Raw genomic sequence first — 13114 nt, 5'->3', positions numbered from 1 at the left:
CATGTCAAAAGGTTGTGGTAACATCAATAAACTCACGCATGTTAAAAAAAACTCATGGGATAGCCACATTTCATTATTTATTTTTTCAGTTTCGCAAATTTTTCATCCGAATCGCTCAGCACTAACTGTCATTTTAACAGAGTCCTACACTGCCTATTAGCTCAGACTTAAAATGGACTCATGTAATTATAGGCCTTGACATGGCATGTAAGCTTACATAATTTGGGCAAAGGCTGGTACTAACAACTCATTTTTTGTAACATTTGTTATTTTTGGCAATCTGTACCCTAGCAATCATACTCCCTCTCATTAATGAGTGTATTTTGACATATGCACAGAATGGGGTGTGTACGATGAAGCACAATTATGCAGGCCCCCACTAAAAAGTGCATACTGAGAGGACCTGTCATAAACTCCTTAAAAATGATCTTTGGGGGCTTTTGGATTTTTTTTTTGTGAAGATATGGCTGGTCTGCAGTGCAACTGTAAACCAGGAGTAGGGGTGGGACAATCATAAAGTGATGTATAATAAAGGTGGAGGAAGAGCATTTATCCCACCCAGCCAAGCACTCTTCCATTAGTAGAAGGGCTTTCCATCACTGATGTTTTGCAAATGGAATAATACAACTGTTTTTTGAAGAACCTTTGTGACAGCTACATTTAAGATTCGTTTTTAGGTTCTTTGGTAAATCATTGCCTGTCAGGAATAGATTTTCATATGTTTAGGAGTAATACTAATGAGCAGGTCCCTTTTAGCAGTGTTTGTTAGGCATTCGTTATTTACTGAATATGCAGGTGAATATGAAGAAAAAACATTTTGTCTTTAAAAATGTGGTTTGTTTTTCAACATACAAATATATCGGCACTTTGTGCTTTTTACAATTAACTCACAAACTGCTTTAATATAAACTGATTTCATGAAATATGAGCTTGAAGGTGGAAAATCCAGGTTTCACGACTTCTTATTTTAATAGTAACAATGCAGAATTCTGTTATTCCATTCAGAGCTTTGTTAATCCTTTTTAGACTTAGGTTTAAAATTTGGCAGTGCACTTAAAAAATAACCGCAATGAAGTCATTTCTGTAGCCTTAAAAGAGCTTTCTACATCTCTCTACTGACAGTTTGGACCACTCTTCTTCTGCAAACTGCTCCAGCTTTCCTAGAAGTTGGTGCTCTTCTAAGTTAATGCCTATAAGAGGGGCCTGGATGAGTTCTTGAACAAGCATAGTATCCAAGGCTATTGTGATACTAATATCTACAGTTAGGGGCTGATTTACTAACCCACGAATCCGACCCGAATAGGAAAAGTTCCGACTTGAAAACGAACATTTTGCGACTTTTTCATATGTTTTGCGATTTTTTCGGATTCTTTACGAATTTTTCGTTACCAATACGATTTTAAAACTTAACGCTACGAAAAATGCGCAACTTTTCGCGTAAGTTTTAACGCTACGAAAAATGCGCAACTTTTTACGCAACTTTCGTAATGGATACGAAAACTCGCGTTTTTACGCAAAAATCGTATTGGTAACGAAAAATTCGTAAAGAATCCGAAAAAATCGCAAAACATACGAAAAAATCGCAAAATACCGATCATTACGAAAAAAACGCAATCGGACTCCATTCGACCCGTTCGTGGGTAAGTAAATCAGCCCCTTAGTGTTAATGTTTGTATATATAGTTTATGTATGTGATAGTATAGATTGGTAGGTATGGGTTGTGTGTGCTGGGTTTACTTGGATGGGTTGAACTTGATGAACTCTGGTCTTTTTTCAACCCTATGTAACTATACTACATCCTTTATGTACCATCAAGTTCTCAAGACCTCTATTCACTTGTCACTTATACTAGTTAGTCTGGGGGCCACAAATACAAAAAAGGGAGTTGTATTAGCTTGGGTAATGGGTATTATACATGATTAGGATTCCTGTCTCACTATAATAGGGCCCGCATGGAAACTAACATGAAAAAAACATTGTAAGATCCACCTCGCAAAGACTAATGTGATGATTATGCTCTATAATATGTAAGCACTTTATAAATAAAGTGTAATAATAAGCAGTAAAAGCCCTAGAGCAGTGCTGATCCATACATGGACCTCTGGGTCCTCAACACCCAGCGAGCAAGAAATTAGGGAAATCTATCTGCTATAGGAGTCTCTGCTACAAAATTTCCTAAGAAGACTTTGTGGCACTGAGGTAATAAAAGTAAAAAGCAGAGGAATTCTGTTATAGTACAAAGAAATAAATTAAAATCTGCAGGTGTTAGAGGTGGGGATTAGGGAGGAGGACAGATGTAGTTCCTTGCCAGAGAGCTATTAGGATATATTTGTTGACAAGAACAGAGATATTAGAAGCAGCATTGATATTTATAGCTTAGAAATTAGAACATGTTACACTAAATCTTGAAAGAAACAAGCAGGCAGTGCAAGGACTTACAATGGGTTTTCAGCTGTTAAATTATATTCCATTAAAGGGGAACTATCACTTTTAATGCATTACTTTTCTTTATACTGTTTAGAGTTACTTTTATGATTTTTTTTTCACATTTAATCCAACTTTCAAGTTCAAATAAGTGATATTTATTAATAGATTCATTATTGTGCTGCTAGGCAGAGCATGAAGTGAAATTAACAGTAGAGAAAACTGATACACATCCTTAAACTGTCTTCAGCAGGGATCCCCAACATTTTGTAATCGTGAGCCACACAAGCACCTTCTTGGAAGGTGAAAAATAAGGACTGTGGTTGGTAATTCAGTAGCCACATGTGGATTGCTGACCTGCAGGAGGTGCTACTTGGAGTTAAACCGTGTCTCTGTGCTTCCAAAACTTGCCTCCAAGCCAGAAATTTAAACATGGGCACCTACTTTGAGGCCACTGGGAGCAACATCAAAGTGGGTGAGGAGCAACACGTTGCTCCCAAGTTACTGGTTGGGGATCACTGGTCTAGAGGTTAAATCAGAAAAATGGAGTCTATGCCAAGACATAGCTGCTGTGTTTACAGAAAGCAAGGCTCTTATTCAAGCAAATATATTTTTATCTATGTGTATATAATTAACTTTTATAAGAACAAAAAAGCCTAGCTGCAGTTTGGCTTTGGAGATAAAAAAAAGAACAATTATTAAAAAGTCCCATCAATCAAGGGGGATGAGTAGGGTTGATGACTTGGTGGCATCTTCTGAAAAGTATGTATAGATGTGAGGAACATTTTGGTGGTTTTGAGCAGTGTCGGACTGGGTGGTGCAGAGCCCCCAGGGGTCTTACCCCCCCCGCCCTGGCCCACACCCTTCCTCCGTGGGGCCTTCCTGCCTGTCCAACTCCCTCCCCCGAGTGTGCCTGCTTTAGTCTTACCTTAGGTACAACAGGGGGAAAGGGGGATCTTTGTGCGGGAGAGCACCATAGAGATTAGATCTTCCAACCCTGGTTTTGGGTGTATAAGATATGGTGGAGCTGAAAGTATCAGTCTGAGCTTGATAGAGGGTACAAGGTTTCAAATTCTGTTCATATTTATAACAGTATGGTGTTCAAGCCATTATTGTAAAACAAATTGTATGTAAAGCCAAACGCAAAGCATACATTCAAATGTGTCATTCAAATGTGTCAGAATAGATGCAATTGCTGTTCCACGTTGATACAAATCGGATCCAAGTTGGAACTAGCATTTTCAGAGTGGGGGTTGCATCACCTTCAAATGGAATTTTCATCTGATTCACTGGGTACAAATGAGGAATCCATGACCTCCCATCACCAAACACCAGGCTCATAGTGATTTGGAAGGTTAAGGGTGCACTAGTGGGTTCTTCTGGTTTAAACCCTGGAAATACAGCCAGGACCAGGGTGGCAGTTGCTCCAGGATTCCTTAGCCTCAATAGATGCAGTTCATTCATTAGAAGAAGCAGGATTGATTCAGTAGCAATCATGTGGAAGTGCAGGAGCATGTTTGTATGCACCTAACGATTAATTGTGCCAATATGCTCTTTTTAATTTTGTCTCCATTTTAGAGCACCCTAATTTTCATACGAGTTTGTAAAGGAACCCTTTTATATTTTATAGGGATTTGACTTACATTCAAGCAGAAGAGCTACTATCATATCTTCATTTATTGCCATCGGGGTAAGTTAGTCAAACCAGGGATAGCTCTCTATGATCTTTAGACATCTTATGGTCACCCTGATTGGATAGCACAAATGTATGCGGAAAGATATGTTGGCATTCTATTCTCCCTTGGTAAGCATAAAGTTGAAGGAAGAAAACTACTATAAACACTGTTTTGTTTTTTTTTAAACAAGAAAGACTTTAAATAAGGTTTTTATATGTTGTGAGTTATCTATCATACAATGCTTTGCAGTATAGAGAAATAAAAGGATTATGCTTTTACAATGCAACAAGCAAATGTAAAATGTTATTTTCCCAACTTCCTAGTTACATTCTTGCCAGCACCTATGAATCAAGCTGACTCTATTAACACCCTCCAGTATGTGAGTGATTTACTATCTTCTCTTTCAGCATTCACGTCAAATGTAAGATATTTGTTTATTAAGTTTCATACATCTGATACAAATCTTTTAGTCAGATAGGATTACATCAGCCCAGACATGGCAGTTTATTTGATGCACAGAAAACAAAGAGAGATGATAGCACGACATACCGGAATTGATCAGCCCATTAATATAAAAGCACTTAATAAAACTATTTTGCTTGCACTTAAAGGGCAACTAACTGGAAAGTTTGTGGTTTTTTTCCAGTAAACTTTTTTTTGTTTATGTAATGCAATGTTTAGTTAAAGTGAACCCAACACATTATTGTTTTACGATAGTTTAGGATCTGTGTTCCTAAAAAAAAAAAGCTTAAAAGTCTGCAAGGTACCATTATGTATGTTTTTGTAAATACTAATATATATATAAAGTACAACATATTGCAGAACCAAAATGTATAAAAGAAGATTATACAATTTTTCTAATTATTGGTTGGGTTTACAGAATCATTAGTTATATACCACCCTCTTCCCATTTGAATGAATTGTGAACCAAAAGCATCACTAAACCCTGCACCATCTCCATGTCCCCCCAGAATTGTACTATGTACTACCCTAACACAATGTTGGCCACACTATGTTGGCCACACAATGTTTGACCACCCACATTCTGGGCTAAATAGGGCTGATCCAATCATTAGCCCAAGGCCAACATTAGACGGAGGACTGCATCAATGAACCAATGAGCTCCTCTTCCAAAGAGATTTTCAAACCTACCAGACTGATATCTGGCTGATTTTTGGCCAGATATCAGTCATTAGGGCCTTTTAGTGGGCCCCATACATGGGCCAATCAGCTGCCAACTCAATCTAAAGAGGCCAAATTGGCAGCTTAAATCTGCCCATGTATGGCCACCTTAAATTTAACCTCAAATTAGACAGATTATTTTGCATATTATAAAAAAAAACCAAAAAAAAACACAAAATGTTGTAATCCTCTGGTGTAAATAAAGGTGACAACCATTTTGGATTACTTCAGCTGCCATTTAATATAAAAGTTTGGTATAGAAAACAATCTGGGTGCCATCCTTGATGGAATTGTCCTATCCACTTATATAGGTCAATATCTTTTATATAACCTTAACCAACAGAATAGAAGAAAGCAGACAGTAAATATAGTTAGATAGTCTTACTGGCAGAGGAGGGGACAATTTGTGCTCCATCACAAATTCCAATAGGCACTTGATGCACTAAAGGTTTCATACAATGTCGGTGAGGATTAAAACCTTTTGCAGGTACTCATGACCTTCAGTATGATATAGACCAGTAGTATTCTAAAATAAATTTGCAATTATCTTTTGGTTTGGTTCTTTTTGTTCTTTACCCATTGTTCCTTTTTAACACAGTGCAGGCTTTTGTGCCATATTCTAAACAATACAGGAACAATATGCAATATATTAACGAAACCAGCTTAGAGATCTATAGGCATTCTCAACATAAATTGTATATGAAAAAATGCTAGATTTGTTTTGTTTGTGTTTTTGCAGATATCTACCTACCTCATAGACATTTATCAGCTGACAGTGCCTGGGATAAGCCTCTCGCTGCTGTCTGGCTTTCCTGCCGAGATCCTGTCTGAAGAAACGTGTAAATATTGTCATGCTTGGCATAACAGAAGATAGCACTCTGCAATGGAATGGAATGAGATACGGTAACCCGACGATGCAAAGAGAATCAACCAAAACATAAAAAAGTAAATATGACTGGAATTTCAGGCAGCTCGCTCTACATTAACATTCATTGCTCAAGCAACGTGCGAATATGTTTCAGGTTTTTTTTCTCCATATTTAAATGGTAGGGAATTAAGCAATAACTTGATATAGATAATATAGGCAATATATAACCATCTTTCTATTTCACATATGAAGGATCGCCATCTATAGCTACAATGTTTTTGGCTCTCCAGCCTTTCATTAAGTCAATTCCCTAAACTTTAAATAGACTCCCCTTTATAGTGAGACATTTTACAGAGCCAACTTTCTGAATCACTAGAGGAGCCATATGTTTTTAAAGTGGGAATTAACAGCTACACCTCATGCTATAATGCAACTATTATTATTTCCTAAATGTATAACAAAGGACCCCATTTTGTGCCCCTGCATAGAAAGCAAGATCTCCCATAGGTTCCATCATCCAGCACATGAAGCGCTAAGGTGTGCTTGGAGCAACATTGGAACACAGCTGAAAACATAGATATCCCATATGCATATTTAGTATTAAAAAGCTGTTTCACTTTTGAAAATACATTAATAAAATATGGAAGAAATTTTAACACCAAGTGAATGTCTCAAGTGTCTGAGTGTCAATATAGAACCAAACCTTAAGAGATAAGTAAACCAGAGAAGTGTTCTGATGTTGCTCTGCTCAGGAAAGATCAGAAGCCTCAGATGTCCTACATATCTGGGTAATACTACTCTATAGCTGTACTTTTTAAAATATGTTTCTAGCTTCATACAGACCTCATACTTGCAAGTGTAAGCTCTGTCTATCACCCACTTTATTTTCTCAATATACCCTGTACTGAGGAATGAGGGCCATGTTTGCTGGTCTTAGAATATTCTCAAAAAATAATATTAAGTTTTGCGGTAACAGGAGGGGGAATGTATATATATAAGCAGCAGTGTATATAATCCCCAGGCTATCTTTCGAAGCTAAATGCAAATGAAGCGATAATGAGCTCACCCCGTAAATTATGTGGTTCGGGTATATAAACTCCGGACCCTCCACCTCCAACACACGACTTTAAAACAGTCCTGGCAATATTATTGGGAAATGCACTCACCAAAGACAAGTGGTGGTCCAGGGGCAGCGCCCTGAACTCATAGCTTGAGGTATTAAATGAACAGTTTGAAGAGAAATGGCACTCCTTGGTCCACTAATACTTGTCTTTATTGTAGAGATCTTAAAACAAAGAAGGACCTTCTTTAGTGGACCAAGGAGTGCGTGCCATTTCTTTTCAAACTGATGTTAGAATATTCTCAGTCTAGAACTGGAAACCTTTTGGTTAATTTTCTTCCTTATACCAATTACCATTTTTTCCACTTTTGTGGGTTTTAAAATGTTCACTTCAAAATATGTGATAATTAATGTCATGACCAAGAAAAGAAAGATAATAGGCGAACCTACCCAAACTGTGGGTACCTTTTCATAATTTCTCTCCCCAAAAAGGAAGAGACAGGACACCCCTGTACTGCAACTGTCAAAAAAGTTTTTTTTTAATTTACCTTATGGATATTAGTGATAAAGCAAAATCACAACATAGCACTAATGCTTACTAAACAGATATACATGAGAGTGAAAAGATATTTTCAGCTGTCAGACTCCCTGTCACATCTCTCTTAAGCAATGCATACACATCTGTCAGTTCAAGGGGTTTTCCAGAGAAATTGAGACGCTGGGCGCAGGACCAAAGTTGTGTGTGACACCTACAGTCAGGGATTCTGCAGGAATCAGAGAATGTTACAAAGTGTAAATGACAAAATACTGCGAGCCAAATCAAACTGCTTATTGGAAAGGTACAACATAACCTGAACGTATTGGTGATGTCTCTGTCATCTTTTTAAATAAAGAAAATAATGCAGAAGATGATTGCACTGTATAGATACCACAGTATTGGTCTACTGGTATATAACTACATGATATCTGTGAAATATAATCATGAGAAAAGTCCAAAGCCTATATAATTATCTACCCTTGAATAGTAATGAGCGAATCTGCCCTGCATAAAAATTGTAAGAAACGTCACCTATTGTTTTCAATTTGTTTTCACTCAAGAAACTGAAGACAATATGTGACTTTTTACGCTTTTTTTTTATGTGTGACAGATTTTACGTGTGCAACATTTTTTATTCTCAATGGGTGTTTTTTTGCAGCAACATTTTTCTTGCCGACTTTTTTTGTCGCAGTAGTCATCACTACCCTTGAAATCATCCAAGTTAATTTTGAGAAAGATAATGAGCTCTGTATAACAAACTCCTAGATAGATATATAGATGACAGACAGATAGATAGATAGATAGATAGATAGATAGATAGATAGATAGATAGATAGATAGATAGATAGATAGATGATAGATAATAGATAGATAGATAGATAGATAGATAGATAGATGATAGATAAATAGATAGATAGATAGATAATAGATAGATAGATAGATAGATAGATAGATAGATAGATAGATAGATAGATAGATAGATAGATGAATTGATTTGTGGCACATTGACAGTCTAACCCCACACCCACCCCTTATATGTTTTATAATCATACCAGGATATTGTACTGATTTTGCACAGTCGAAAATCTGCAACTTATGCATGTTCAGCACTGTTAATAACAATATTGTCAGTCTTATCAGTAAATCTCTGCAGGGAAAGAGATAAAGTTATTGGTACAATATATAGTTTCCCAGAAGAAGCAAAGTCATAAACAGAGAATCTCTCATCTCCACTCATATTGTGTAGACTACATCAGCATAAACTTCATATAATCCAGATTTATATACCCTTCAGTACTACACCTATGAATAATCTTGACAAAAGGCTTTGAAGTATGTTTCTTTGCCCATTCTCTTTAAGTAGTGAGGTCTGGAAACCTATATGTAAAAAAAAAAACCAACAAATAAATTGTCTATGGGCAGGCATTTTTAGTGAAGTTGCTTCTCTTGGGGATTAACCCTGGTCAGTTATATAGACTCTATTCTATAACAAAAATATCTAACTCTAACTCCCAGTCAATTAGCTTTGGCGTTCATTCTAGGAATTCATCCCCTAATGGATCTCCTTTTAAAGCATGCAGTCCTGTACTTTATTCTTTATGTTTTTACTTTTTTCTTGTTTCTGTGCATTCTTAAGGGTTTTAAGATGTCTTTTCAGGTGGAAACTTCATGGAATTTTCATTAGAGATTGGTAGATGTCAGTACTAAGTTTTCTCTATTTGGTTTGCCACAGAAAGGACTAATTTCGAAGATATATAAACTCTTGAATGACCCACCAGCAACCGTTCTAATAAAACATCCATACGTGGTCAAATGGGAGGCAATCCTGACACAACAACTAACTGAAGAAGACTGGACCTCAATCTGGGCCAACGCCAAAAGTTACCTGTACTAAACAGAAGGAGAATATATTTATACGTTCTTATGTTATGGTACCATACACCCGATAAGCTACATAAACTGTTCCTGGACCATCCTAATACCTGCTGGAAGGGTTGTGGAGCAGTGGGATCCATATTTTCTGGAGTTGCCCTAGGATACAGCATTTCTGTGATGAGATAGCCCAATTACTAACAACATTAACAACCCTTTCCTTGCCTAAAAGCCCACTAACATTTCTGTTGGGCAGGCCATTCTCTGAGCTCCCCAAACAGTCCCAGACCCTAGTAAATCATGTCCTCTCTGAAGCTTGGCTGGCCCTAGCCAACAAATGGAAATCTATAAATCCCCCTACATTAGCTGAAGTTTGAAATAAGGTTAACAGTAACAGAGTATTTGAAAGCAGGATATCATACCTACAAATAAAAAGAACTAAATATCTGAGGATCTGGGCTGTTTGGGAGCTCAGAGGCCTTTCATCTTAAATGGTTTAGGGCAGTGCTGTCCAACTGGCGGCCCGCGACCCCCCTCTGTGTGGCCCCCCACCTGTCTGGCTGCTTTGATGGCTTACTCTTGTGTAAGCTTTAAATGGTATCAGTACTGTGATTAACTGCCCCCCCTGCATGGTTCTCACCTCAGATTCAGGCTGTAATCAGGCTGTATTGTTTAAATATGTAATCCCCTGTACTGTTCACACCTTTTAATCTCTGCATTTTTCACCCCCTGCAGTGTTCACACCTCAGGCTCAGGCTGTAATCACCCCCATTGTTCCCCTGTTCACACCTCAGGAGCAGTAGAAACCCACAAATAATCCCTGCATACTACAAAAAGAACATATACTGAGGTGGTACTGCAATTAAAAAGTTTTTAAATATATAGTTATTGTGCAGACTGTAGGAGCAGTGCCAGCATTGTGTCACTGTAGGCTGCCTGTGTGTGCCATACACACAGGCATCATAGGGCAAGCAGAGTATGGCACACACAGGCAGGGTAGGGAAGGCAGAGTATGGCACACACAGGTAGAGTAGGGCAGGCAGAGTATGGCACACACAGGCCAAGTTTGGCACAAACCAGCCAAGAATGGCACACACAGTGAATGTATGGCACACGCAGGCAGGGTAGGGAAGGCAGAGTATGGCGCACACAGGAAGGGTAGGGAAGGCAGAGTATGGCACACACAGGCAGGGTAGGGCAGGCAGAGTATGGCACACACAGGCCAAGTATGGCACAAACCAGCCAAGAATGGCACACACAGTGAAAGTATGGCACGCAGGCAGGGTAGGGCAGGCAGAGTATGGCACACACAGGCAGGGTAGGGAAGGCAGAGTATGGCACACACAAAGGCAGGATAGGGCAGGCAGAGTATGGCACACAGGCAGGGTAGGGCAGGCAGAGTATGGCAGGTTTTTTCTGTACTACAACCATTAATATGGGTATGGTCATGTGATAACATGGGTGTGGTTTCAAGTGGGTGCGGTTTCAAAAAGGGGAGTGGTCAAAACTGGCTTCCATTATCGGCCCTCCACCACGTAGATCGGAAAAATTCCGGCCCTCGGTACAACAGAAGTTGGACAGCACTGGTTTAGGGTGTTGGTTGAACGTCCTCATTATGTATCCTAAGTAAACTTTGTTCATTATGCAACAATGATTTGATGTACATTACAAACTGATGGCTGAGTGGATGTAAATTTTAAGCTACAAAAAAAAGCTGAGTTTTGTGGTATTGGTTCCACCTTGCTCTATGCTGAAGAGATCTGAGCATGTGTTGAAAGGAAGGCCCAGGACCAGAAATTGGGAGAGAATTTATAAACTCATAAGGGGTTATGTAATAAAAGACATTTGCCCAGGAGTAGTAAGCCATAGCAACCAATAAGATGCTTGCTTTGAAACAGGTGACCAGTAAATGCTACCTACCGATTGGTTGCTATGGGTTACTGCACCTGGGCAAACGTAGTGCCTTTTATTACATATGGTAGTTAATACTCTATAGATTGCCACCTTGTATTTTAGCTTTATAGTTTTATAATGAAGCATACAACAAATATTGCTTCTGCAATTCTCCTAAGAAGCAAAAAAGAAAAATCATATTTATTTCAAGTTTCTACTTGTCTGGCTTAACAAATTTACAGTTACATTCTTGCAGGTTGGCCCGATGCTGTATAAATGATGTAACCCAACTTTACAGCTGATACTTTAATCTGGCTAGATGGCACAGAGGTTATTTTGCTTTCAGCATTGCTTGAAATAGTGATAGCGGGTCCCTGCTTGACTGCTGCATAATATTAAGATTGAATACTACATGCTGCTAGTCATGGAAACCATTGCTGCTTTATACTAACAACTGATATAAATAGATCGCATTTCCAGCTTTTAGAAATTATAGCATTTTTCTTGGGTTTGTAGAAAGACATTTAAAAAAAAAAAATAAAAATCTCAAATACAAAATTCAATGAATGGCTCAGTTCTAACGATACAGTATGTATTCCAAAATCTGGCTATTTTTCTTTGCAGACGTACCAATTTCATCTGCAGTTTTAAAGGTAGGTTTGCTCTAACATTAGATTTCTTGACACAAGGCAGGAATCATGAATTTCAGGTGTACAGGGGGGGGTCACCATTATGAGTTTCTTCTCCCCAAAAAATGGAGTAGTATGGGTCCTATTTAGCAAGCTGTGTAAAATGCTTTCCATAAAAAAACAAACCAGTGCATAAAGCAGTATAAGATGCAAGTGCTGTTTATCAAGCTGGGTTATTCTCCTTACTCATGATTTAGAACAGTCCATTGCAATCAGCAAGCAGAATCCATTACAAAGTTAAAAGTGTTGATAAGAGAAGGCATTCTTGAGTAAAGTGTTAAAGTGTAATGATGTGTGGTGTATCCTAACTCATTTTTTTTAATTATATCTAATTATGCCCTAATTATTGTTTATATGGAAAGTAAATGCCTTTTATTCTGACAACAATTTTCTTTTCATCTATTAAGTGACACCTAAACACAAGTGGGAAAATCAGAAATAATATCAGGAGAAATGGTCCTGGGTGTTTGTAACGGACTATGGTAGATGGCTTGTAGTAGTGATGAGCAAATCTGTCCCGTTTTGCTTTGTGCAACTTAAACATTAGCGAAAACGTGGAAAATGACGCACGTCAAAAACAACTGTTTTTGATGCGCTTCACATTTTTCCGTGAATCCATGCCTGGCGAAAAATTTCGCTCATTACTACTTGTAGGTTATAAGTATATAATATACAATAAACATTAATTTTGTGTAAATGATATCCTTATTAGCGATGAGCGAATTTTTTCGCCATAGGCAATATGTTTTGCAAAACTTACACAAAATTTAGACGTGAAAAATTTGCGCTTGGGTCAAAAAAGGCAAGGTTGCATCAGGAAAGGGCACAGTTGTGTCAAAGAAGCTGCAGATGCGTCAAAAAAGTCAAGCTCATTAAAAAAGTTGTGCGGCACCCGTGTTTGTAAATTTTTCG

Source organism: Xenopus tropicalis, chromosome 3, assembly GCF_000004195.4.
Source record: "Xenopus tropicalis strain Nigerian chromosome 3, UCB_Xtro_10.0, whole genome shotgun sequence".
Lineage (NCBI taxonomy): Eukaryota > Metazoa > Chordata > Amphibia > Anura > Pipidae > Xenopus > Xenopus tropicalis.
This window is presented reverse-complemented; position numbering follows the sequence as displayed.